The sequence below is a fragment of the Lucilia cuprina genome, chromosome 4, assembly GCF_022045245.1.
Source record: "Lucilia cuprina isolate Lc7/37 chromosome 4, ASM2204524v1, whole genome shotgun sequence".
NCBI classification, from domain to species: Eukaryota; Metazoa; Arthropoda; class Insecta; order Diptera; family Calliphoridae; genus Lucilia; species Lucilia cuprina.
Genome location: NC_060952.1, coordinates 69,610,783 through 69,621,882, shown reverse-complemented (window position 1 = coordinate 69,621,882; position 11,100 = coordinate 69,610,783). Strand labels below are relative to the sequence as shown.

The following is an 11,100-nucleotide window of genomic DNA, read 5'->3' as shown; positions in this document are numbered from 1 at the left end:
GGGTACAGATTTTTATGATATATTTTTTGTATTTAAAGAATATGTGATGTGATGCAATATATCTTATCACGTTCAATACCACGTTACTGATAGCACCTTAGATGTCATACCAGTCTGAATTTAATTTACTTATCTTACCATTCATATTTTAGCAAAAATACTAAATCAATTATAGATCGATCCTTATAATTTTTTACAGAACAATTTTAGTTCAATAGAATTTGTTTGTGTCGAATTTATTTACATTGCTGGCAGTTTAATACAAGTTTTGAGCATCAAGCAACATTTACAATGCTAGCAATAATTTGGTTTCTTGTTTTTACATACATCAACTTTAGTTTCATTTGTATGAAAAATTTTTTAAGTTTATTTTATATTAATTAAAAAAATAACCCAATTTACAATTTAGTGTACATGGTCTTGTATCATTGCATTTGCAAATAGTTTAGTATATTTTTCCAATACGCTAGCAAAATATAAAGAAATAATAATGTCTTATTTTATAAAATAAATATATTGGAATGGTTAATCAAAATTTATTATCCATGGGAACTTTTTCTTATACATACACATATACTCTATCCATTCAGTTTATTGCATAAAATACAATTTAAATTTATTCATAACTATTTATTCACATTTAGGTAGTTAGTCTACATTTAATATTCATTTAATACCTCGTTAAGCCCCTATTTAACTTTGTTCTTCTTAATTATGTACATTATTAAGACGCTTTTTTGTTCTTTTGTATTTTTTCGTCGTTTTGTAATGTTGTAGCTAAATGTAGTATTTTTGTGAAAAATTAAAAAAAAAACATTTTTGTATTAAATTATGGATGGCAGATTATTTACTATGATACAAATAATGGTATACTTAAATATAATGGTAAACTTAAATATTTACAATTTATTTATTTAATTTTATTATTTTAAAGTAATATTTTTAATATTTAATCTTCATTAATATGTTTAAGTAAAAAGTTGTTGGTATATTTTAATTTAACAAAAAAAATTGTTAAAATATATATTATTAAAATATTATTATATTATGAAAACAAAAATATTTTTTAAATATAACAAAAATGTTTAGAAATAATGAAGAAGTAGCTAGTAAACTCCTTTGTACAATTAATGGTAATACTAATTGGTAAAATGTTACACACATTCGAATAAAACTTGTGTTTGAAAACCGTTTAAACCGGTTTTATTGCATATTTCCGTTTTTCGTGAACCAGTTTTTGAAAACATTTATTTTCCGTAAACTTGGTTATCCGGTTTCTATGTCTGTTTAATCGGTTTCAAAAAGTTTTAACTTTTAATTCTCATTGATTTTTTTATTGTGTCACATTTTTAAAAATTTTGGATACAAAATTTTAAATATTATTTTCCCTACGTGTTTATAGAAACATACCTATGATTGTTAAACAAAAGTTAAAGATCTTATATGTATGTATATGAAATTTAGATTTACAATTTCACCAAATAAGTAAAAAGTTGGCATTTAAATTATTTAAAATTTGTGTAAAGTATTTGGTTATACAAAAAATAACTAAAAAATTGTTTTGTGCTTGGTTTAGTCCATTTCAGAAATGTTTGGATTAGTTAACAATTTTTGTGCCCCTTATAATACAATGAAAGTTGTTCACGGTCCAGAAATACTCTAACAAAAATTTAAATTATTTTTCCTGCAATAATATCGAAAAAAGATTGCAGAAAATATATATTTTACATCAAAAGATCAAGATTTTTAATCGCTGCTAGGGAATTGAGATCCTTTTCAAAAATATTATTTTTTCATTTTTCTCATTTTTAGTACATTAATATGATGTCAATAATTCGTGTTTAAAATTTTTCGAATAAAAAGCTACAGTAATTTTTTTATTCATGTAGTCGTTTAAATTTTAAAAATTATTTGATTTATTGAACTAACGACAAATAAAAGTTTGGAAAAATTAAATAAAAAGAAATAAAACAGCTATGAGCTGTTTCATAACCCAGGTAAAAAACGGGTCTGCGTTCATGAATTCACTTATAAGTCTGTGAATAAGTTGAATCTCAACCTATTTTAAATTTATTTAAAGGTGGAAAATGAGTCCTTTGATAACTTTAATTACGCTAGCTCGTCTAGCAAATCTTTTCATCATGCCGGCAAATTTCCTGCATGCTGGAAGATTGCTAATGTAATGCCAATACCTAAAAAGGGAGAAGCTAATAATCCTGAAAATAACGGCCCAATAGCAATTTGTTCATCACTTTCTTAAGTTATGGAAAGTTTGGTAAATTTTTGTGTGGAGTTGTCAGTTCTCTCATCGGACGCTTCCCAGGTGGCGGATAGGGAGAGCTATCATTGGTGGTGCGATACATTGGAACTAATTGTCCCAACACCGCTGGTAGTCGAGCTAAGGCAGACCTAACACGATACATTTGTTACAAATGGACTATTGGGTCTGTCATAGTTAGATTGATACTGTGGCACGAGAGCCCATTCTCATACCTACGTTGATACGTTTTTGAAAAACGGTCACGTAGAGATTGGAATGGTAAAGGAATAAGTAACATGATAATGATACATTTCATGGCAAATGGTCACTTGTTGTGTTAGTATTCTTTCTCATGTCTTACACTTTATTCCGCGGACCAAACCTGTCTTCCCCTCTTCCACGCTTTTCCAATCCTATCTTATTCCTATCTCTCCCCCTCTTCCTTGTAAGATTAAGGTGGTTGGTAGCAGTGCCGATAATCTGAATGGCTAGTCAGTGGTTTAAGAAGACTCCGATGCCAGGGTACGGATCGTTTGTGACTCTCAGCCTAGCCCACGTACGCCGTCACTGCGTCGTCCATCCCCTTACGTGCTCACTCGTGGGAACCAAATGCTAAATTTCTTTAAAAAACAACAACAAAAATCAACAAAAACAACCCGCGGAAAACCAGCTGGGGGGAACCCAAGTTGGTGGATTGCAAACAACCGGCTAACCAACCTTCTGGTGATAGTCCGGTTTAACGCAGCGAGGATGTCTTGCCCGTCATGGCTAGCATTTCAACTGCTGCTTTAGCCTTCGCTGGTACGTCAGTAATCGCCCCTACTCGGGTCACAGCGGAGCAAGCAGTGACCCCCGCGACTCCCGGACAGGTCGGATCGTCGAACTCGATGTCGGGTTCAACCAATGCTCCCTCTTCCGCCCTCACTGCTCTCGAAAACCCTCCTTGTCGCAAGCAAACAGCAAACAACAGAGACTCGGATTGTCAACAGACCCTACGCGAAGTTACTAAATTTAGTAAAGCGAAGACACTAAGAAAAATCGCTTTACTAAATTTATTGACGATCGGCTCATATTTGATCCTAACACTCATATTAGATCCTCATTAGAAAAAATTCGTTTTTAAGTCACTTAATAATGTCACTTAATAATATGTGACATAATAATAGATCGGAACACAATTGACAAGTCTCCTTACATAAGGCCTATTTCAGAAAATGACTCTAACGATCATAACTGATCTAATAATATCATTGTTGACCATATCCCCACAGAAATTCGTTTTATAGAAATGATTTTAAAGCCAAAACAGGCTTAATAATACAAGGAATAGTGGTAAAATTCGTCATAAACAAGTTTATAAGAACCAAATTTAATAAGAATGGATTCAAAATTGACCCTACTCCACACTTTCCAAAATGAAGTGACGACATAAAATAGGCTAAAATAGAAGTATAGCGATGAAAATGAAACGATTAATCAAAGTTACAAAGTTGAGTTTATTGTTTTGTTGGTTTTAATACATTAATCGTTAATTGAATCGTAAAAATTTTAAAATACATATATATTTTTTTATAAAATAAAATGTGAGTAAGAAACTAAAGAGCCACAGCTCCACATCTAAAGAGCCGCATTTTGCTCGCGAGCCCGTAGTTTGGCGACCCCTGACCTAGATCAATCAAGGTTATTCCGGCGGAGACCCATAACCCTGAGGCTATTCTGGCGTACCTTCAGAGCGGAAACCCAGACCTACCAACCCCAAACTGGAAGGACTCAATGCAACAGGCTAAAAACTTCTGTATGTAAAAGCACAGGTAAAATTAAATCTTGCATATTAGCCAAAAACCCCTTAAATCTGATTACAGTGATGAAGATACAGTAACTGCAGCATGTTAGACAGAGGAATCCACTCTGTGAAGCCTCTTCTGCTATATGGCTTACGACCAGAATGACCCTTATCTTAGCAATATGGTCATCCGGGCAATTCGTGCAGCAAACTCAAACCGCACTCCTATCATCTTGGGCGTAGACGCAAATGCCCACCACACGATCTGGGGTAGTAGCAACATCAACACGTGAGTATATTCTAGATTTCATACTTAACCATAACTTAGTTGTAGTATATATAGGCTCAGAACCTACCTTCGTAGTTGCAGATCGACAGGAGGTACTGGATATAACGCACATAAGTGCAAGCCATTATCATTTAGTCCGCAATTATGGAGTTTCGGATGAATGTTCTTTTTCAGATCATCGTTATCTCGAATTCTCTTTGGACTTAACTAAGAAGAGGATATAGAAATATAGGTAGATATAGAAAATGCAGTAAATAAACTTACCCGCTCTTTCCAGGGAGCAACTAACGTCACCTGCAAACTCTCTATACCAAGGAAGAAAGGAAAACCACCGTGGTGGTCCCCCTTAATAGCGAAAACCCGCAAAGAATGCCGTAAACTATTCAATCAGGCCAAAAGATGAGGAGAATGGTCTTTATACAAGTCGTTCATATCAGAACGTCACTGAATCCGTTTCTCTTATCGCCCTCTCAATACGCATACACCAAAGGCAAATCGGAGAGTACACGATGCCTCAACTACAAGGTTTATAGGAGAACTTCTGGAACAACGGATCATATGTTCCAATATGGGCACAGTAACGATCCACAGAAAGGTGAACAGAGGCACGCCACAAGAAGGTGTTCTCTCTCCATTATTGTGGAATGTCGCCATTAACTGTTTACTCAAAACACTGGATTCCATGAGATACAAAACTGTTGCTTATGCAGATGACGTTGCTGTAGCAGTATCAGAGATCCACTTGAATACATTATCAAAGAGGCTGAAAGTTGCACTCAGAATACTAAGTCGATGGAGTATAGATAGTGGTCTGGGTGTGAATTCGTTCAAAACCGAACTTATACTAGTTACTAGGAAGTATAAGATTGACTCTTTTACACTGCCTCGTCTGAACGGAGTTGAACTACCACTTTCGGACAGCGCTAAATACTTAGGGATTATTCTTGATAACAAATTATCTTAAAAACACAACATGATGGCAAGATCTACAACAGCCATAACGGCAATGTACATTTGCAAAACAGATATAGGAGCAAAATGGGGATTAAATCCCAAATTAGTGAAATTGATCTTTGAAGCGGTCATCAGGCCAATTCTGTTCTTTGGTGGAAAGCACTAAAGCGGTATTTTTATTCCAGAATTTGGAATCAGGATTACTTTTAGAATCGGTAATGATTGCAATCCAATCCAGGATGAAATATCGACCATAAAAAGAACGGCAAACTGGCTCGGGTATCATAAGATATCAAACAGAGATATAATCTTTACCGACAGTCAAGCTGCAATTAAGTCCGTGACAGGTGTATACTCTACATCACGACTAGTCCAGGAATGCCGGACATCCTTAAATAGGATGGCGAGCCATTCAAACATCGTACTCGTATGAATACGAGGACACGGGGACTCTACAGGCAATTGTATTGCTGAGGAGCTCGCGAAGGCGGGTACGCAATTGCCCGACTCGGACATAGACCATTCTGCGGTACTCCGAAAAGAGTATGCAAAAGACTTATGGGTAACTTGTTTAATGAACTCTCACAAGCATGATGGGAAAATGAGCCTACTTGTACTCTAACATAGAAGATATGGCCAAAGCTTGATAAAGTGCGCACGGACCATCTTCTATGATACAGTCGAACCCAACTCAGCAAAACTATAGATGTCATCACTGGACACTGTAAATTTGGTAACCTCGCAATGCGACTTGGATTACGTTATAATGACTACTGCAGAAGCTGTCAAGACGAGAAAGAAGAGGAATCAATAGAACATCTTCTTTGCCACTGTCCGGCACTGGAGAACATCCGACTTCGGTATCTGGGACATCGATTTCAGGAGGACACCTCAGAGTTATCAGGAACTAAAATATATAACCTTAACGCCTTTATCAGGCATTGTGGTTGGTTTGACGACACAAACTCAAATAGCACTGATCAGTTGCCTTTTCGATTTCGAGACTCTTTTCCGTTTAAGTACTTCAATCTCCACGACTATCTTATCTCCGTCTTTCAGTGTCTTATATTACTATTAATACCCCCTTAATTTCTCGTCACTATATTTCTTACCATAACTTTCAATGTCCCCTTCATTTTTTCTTTAATATATTTACAGTTATCACAAAGGGACCAAAAGGGCCCAAGTGTGCATCTATTGCAGCCTGAACAACCAACAAACCATGGTAAATTTTCATCTTGTCAAGTATTTAGAGACCAACAATTTACCTAACGACCGCCAGTTTGGCTTTCTTATAGGTCGCTCTTCGGGAGACTAACTAGCCTTCCTTTCGGAGAAATAGTGTAATTCCATTCTCCATTTTGGCGAAAGTAAAATGGTGGCTCTAAATATTTCAAAGGCGTTTCAAAACTAATTGCAATTGGCGTCGGTAATAACTTTTCTGGATTTATTTCGAACTTTCTCAGAGATCGCACTATACGAGTTGTTATAGATAGGATCTCATCAAACGAGTTCAAGATTAATTCAGGGGTACCACAAGGCTTCCTTATTTCTCCTACCCTATTTCTTATCTTTATAAATGACCTTCAATGTCAAACTTTCAACTCTAGTTACTCTTTTGCGCATGACATCAGTATCTGCAATTCTTATTTATTTAAATATAGGCCAAGCCCTCTAGACATTGGGGCAATGAGGCGCAATATGAATGAATCGCTTAATCACGACTTGTTAAAAATCTCTGAATGGGGTCGTGTTAACAGAGTCGATTTTAACACCCGCAAGACTTAATGTTGGTTTTTAACACATAAACGCTTGCCAGATATTTCTGTTCCATCTATATATATGGGTGGTGTAAATATTATGGAATCAGAAACTCAACAAATTTTTATTTGTCTTAATTATCTCGTTGTTTAAAACCTACGTGTAGATTTTTTATTAAATTTTTAATTGATTCAATTTCTGGCCTGCTTTTATGTATTAGTTTTTTATACCATCAAAAAAGGTGGGGGTATATTGATTTTGTCATTCCGTTTGCAACACATCGAAATATTTGTCATAGACCCACAAAAGTATATATATTCTGGGTCATTAAATTCTAAGACGATCTAGCCATGTCTGTCCGTCTGATTAAAGCACGATAGGGTCCGAATGGAAAGAGCTAGAGGGTTGAAATTTCACATAAATATTTCTTATAGGTAAGGTTTGTTTGGTATTGAAAATGGGCAATATCGGTCCACGGTCAAATCGGTCAAAATCTATCTAACAAATGTTATGAGGTTTGCTCCATGATTGACCCTACCCCTCATATAAGGTCTCCTTCAGAAAATTACTGCAACGCTCATTAATGGCTTAAAAATACGAGTATAGCGATGAAATCTGGCACAAACAAATTTAATAAGAACCAAATTCTGTCTACCAAATTTTATGAGGATCGACCCATAAATAATCCTACCCCCCTATAAAAAATTCTCCACCAAACAGTTTAATTCATTTGATTATTAAATTAATAAAAAATCAATTTTATATTTATTGAATATTTAATTTATACAATTAATGAATTAATCAATGTTAAATCTTGTTTCAATTATTGACATTATTATTATTGACATTATTATAATTATTAATGATTAATTCGTTATTTGGATTTTTTTTTATTTTTTTACAAATTTGGTAATTGATATCATCAGCTAGACAGTTGAAATTTTACATAAATATTTTCTAATATTTAAAATAATTGAAATAACACAAAGGTGGAGATTTCACCAAGGTAACATGCAACGGGGGGAGGGAGGAGCTAGACAGTTGAAATTTTACATAAATATTTTCTAATATTTAAAATAACCAATTATTTTAACCCAACCCCCTATACAAGGTCCCCTTCAGAAATTTATTTTAAATTCGACATAAACAAGTTTTGTATCAACCAAAATCTCTCTACTAAGTTTTGTGAGGGATGATCCACAATTGATCCCGACTCCCAAATACTTTAGAAAATTACTTTAACGCTTATTACTGGCTCAGAAATGAGAATACAGCGATGAAATTCGAATGTGCCAAAATATTTTCTTTTATCTCAACGAAAAACGTAAATCAAGGATTGCCTGTAGTTTAAAAATCGTATCTCAGCAATATATGAATGTATCTATTTAACATAGAAGAAAATAACTCTCGATAACGCAAACAGAATGCTGCGGCTAAATTAGCAAAACGAGGCAGGCAAACAGAAATTCTACAATGACAATTTTTATGTGTTCTGTAGTCGCATAGTAAAATAAACATTAAAAACGAAATGTTGATTGACTTTTAAAAGTGATTTAAGTCATTAGCTTTAGGTAAAAGTTTTTATACATACTTTCAATGAATGACAACTTTTGTAAAAGTGCAAACAACTTTTCCCTCCTTTTTGTACCAATAAACTTTGACTTTGGTGAAACATAGGGCATACAAAAAACGTCTTTAATAACTTTCGCACGTACAAAAGTACCAAATCTTTTATTAGAGGCCTCCAGAATGAACGAAATAAATAAATGACTAAATAGTTTCTTTACACTTTTTTACTTTCAGGCTACAAACAGAAAGTTATTTCCTTAAAGAGCCCTTGATAAAATGCTTTATTTTCGCATTTTGATTTACGAAAAAATGTAAAAATATACGAGTGTATTTTTCCGTAACCTAAACCACCATAAAACTTTTTCCTGTTTGCCTTTTGTTTATGTGACAATTCATATTGGAATGGCCAAGAGGTCGATTTCTTACTTCTTTTGCTGGAGTTGTTAGTGATGATATGGGTGCGTGTGTCAATGTGTTTTATTGTTAACAAACAAAGAAAAGCCATTTGGAGCAATTTAATATCGCATATTTATAATTGGATAAAGTCATGGCTCATTAGAGATTTTTACAGTACAAAAAACACAATTCCTTCTGACAGTTTCTCCTCAATTTGACACAAAGATTAAAATGACTTTTAAAAGAAGACCACACTTAAGGATATTTTTCATGGGGAAGTATTAAATTAATATAACTTTTAATGATAAATGCAAGGTACATACTTATTATGTAATTATTCAAATTTCATTATTATTTTGCAAACTTATATATAAGTTTGTCATTCCGTTTCTAATTTCTATAATATAATTTTCCGACCGTATAAAGTATATATATATTCTGGATCCTTATAGATAGTGAAGTCGTTTAAGCCATGTCCGTCTGTTAAAATCAGTTTTTAGAGGATCCCAGATATTGGCGATATCCGAAACTTTAATAATTCTGTTAGACATGCTTTCGAGAAGATCGCTATTTAAAATCAGCAAAATCAGTCTATAAATAACGGAGATATGAGCAAAAATCAGAGACAAGCTTGGATGCTGTTGGCTTCATTGAGTTGTGTATTTTGTTTTTATTTTCTTTTTGTGAATTCTGTTCTTATATTTGGATGTAGGTTGATTTTATTGCGTTGTTGTTGTTTCTCTGTATGTTTAGATGTGTGTTGGTTTAATTGCCTTGTTAATGGAGAACTCAGTAAACGGATATACTAATAAACACAGAAAATAACTTTAAAGCCAAGTTAACAAAAATAAGTAACTACTTAACTTTTTTCCAATATCACTTGCCTACTTACCGGGAAAGTAAAGATTTTGCTGGGGCAAGCAAATACTTCCAATTTGATGATTACTGATAAGTAAAGGTTTTCTAGGTCAGGTCTCTCCGAATTCAATTCCCGTAAGATTTTATTATATTTTCTAACAGCACAGTTGTAGTGCACCCATATACTTTTAGTTATATGTGAGAATCGGTCATGTAAGCAGTGTTTCCAGTAGCTTCAGAAATAAAAGCTATATCCGAAATTAAAAAAAAAAAACAGAAAAGGCTTAAAAACTTAATAAGACTATAAACCAATGATTTTAGAACGGCCTAGAATGACATTAGATCAAAAAATACCAAAAGTCGCAAAATTTAATAGTATTTATTAAATGTAAGTATATATACCATTAAATATTTGCCATAATTTTCTGAGCCTAAATAAAGTCTATGAGCCTAACAGATAAGCTTCTGTTAGGCTCATAGACTTTATTTAGGGCTTTTTAGTTCATAATTATGTTTAAATAAAACTTCATCTCGAACAAGGTCGGCTATTTCGTAATGGTTAGGCGTCATTTTTACGCAATATAAGAATATAAAATTAATTTAACATAAATTATAGCTCATCTACCTGCCGGAAATCAGTTAAATGTTTTAAACTGATAAATTTCATAACATTAACTCTAATTATAATCGAAAATTCCTAATAATAAATAACACTTTTGCTACAAAAACTTTTTTAGTTTTAAATATTTCCTTTTTCCTTCACCTTCGTGAGAAGGGTATATATAATTTTGTCATTCCGTTTGTAATTTCTATAATATAATTTTCCGACCCCATAAAGTATATATATTCTGGATCCTTATAGGTTGCGGAGTTGATTAAGCTATGTCCGTCTGTCTGTCTGCCTGTCTGTCTGTCCGTCTGTGTATTTGTTGAAATCAGTTTTTAGAGGACCCCAGATATCGGCGAGATCCGAATCTTCAATAAATCTGTTAGGCATGCTTTCGAGAAGATCTCTATTTAAAATCAGCAAAATCAAGATGCCTTGTGTATTTTGTTTTTTATTTCGTTTAGCGTTGTTGCTGTTCACTTTGTTTTGCTCTTGGCGTAATATTAATGTAGTCGGGAAAAGAATTAAAAAACTAAATGTTTAAAATACACAATGGTGAAGGGTATATAAGATTTGGCACAGTCGAATATAGCACTCTTACTTGTTGTAGATGTTCTTATTAT

The 11,100-nt window shown here is 33.5% G+C and overlaps 1 protein-coding gene across 1 annotated transcript in view; it reads right to left on the bottom strand.

The window, feature by feature from the left end:
• Window positions 1–10,023, bottom strand: part of LOC111680407 — a 170,867-nt gene extending 160,844 nt beyond the window's left edge. Inside the window, exon 1 of the mRNA XM_046949925.1 lies at window positions 9,905–10,023. The gene's annotated coding sequence lies outside the window, so the exon portion shown is untranslated. The remainder of the gene's footprint in view (window positions 1–9,904) is intronic.
• Between the last annotated feature and the right edge of the window lie 1,077 nt (window positions 10,024–11,100).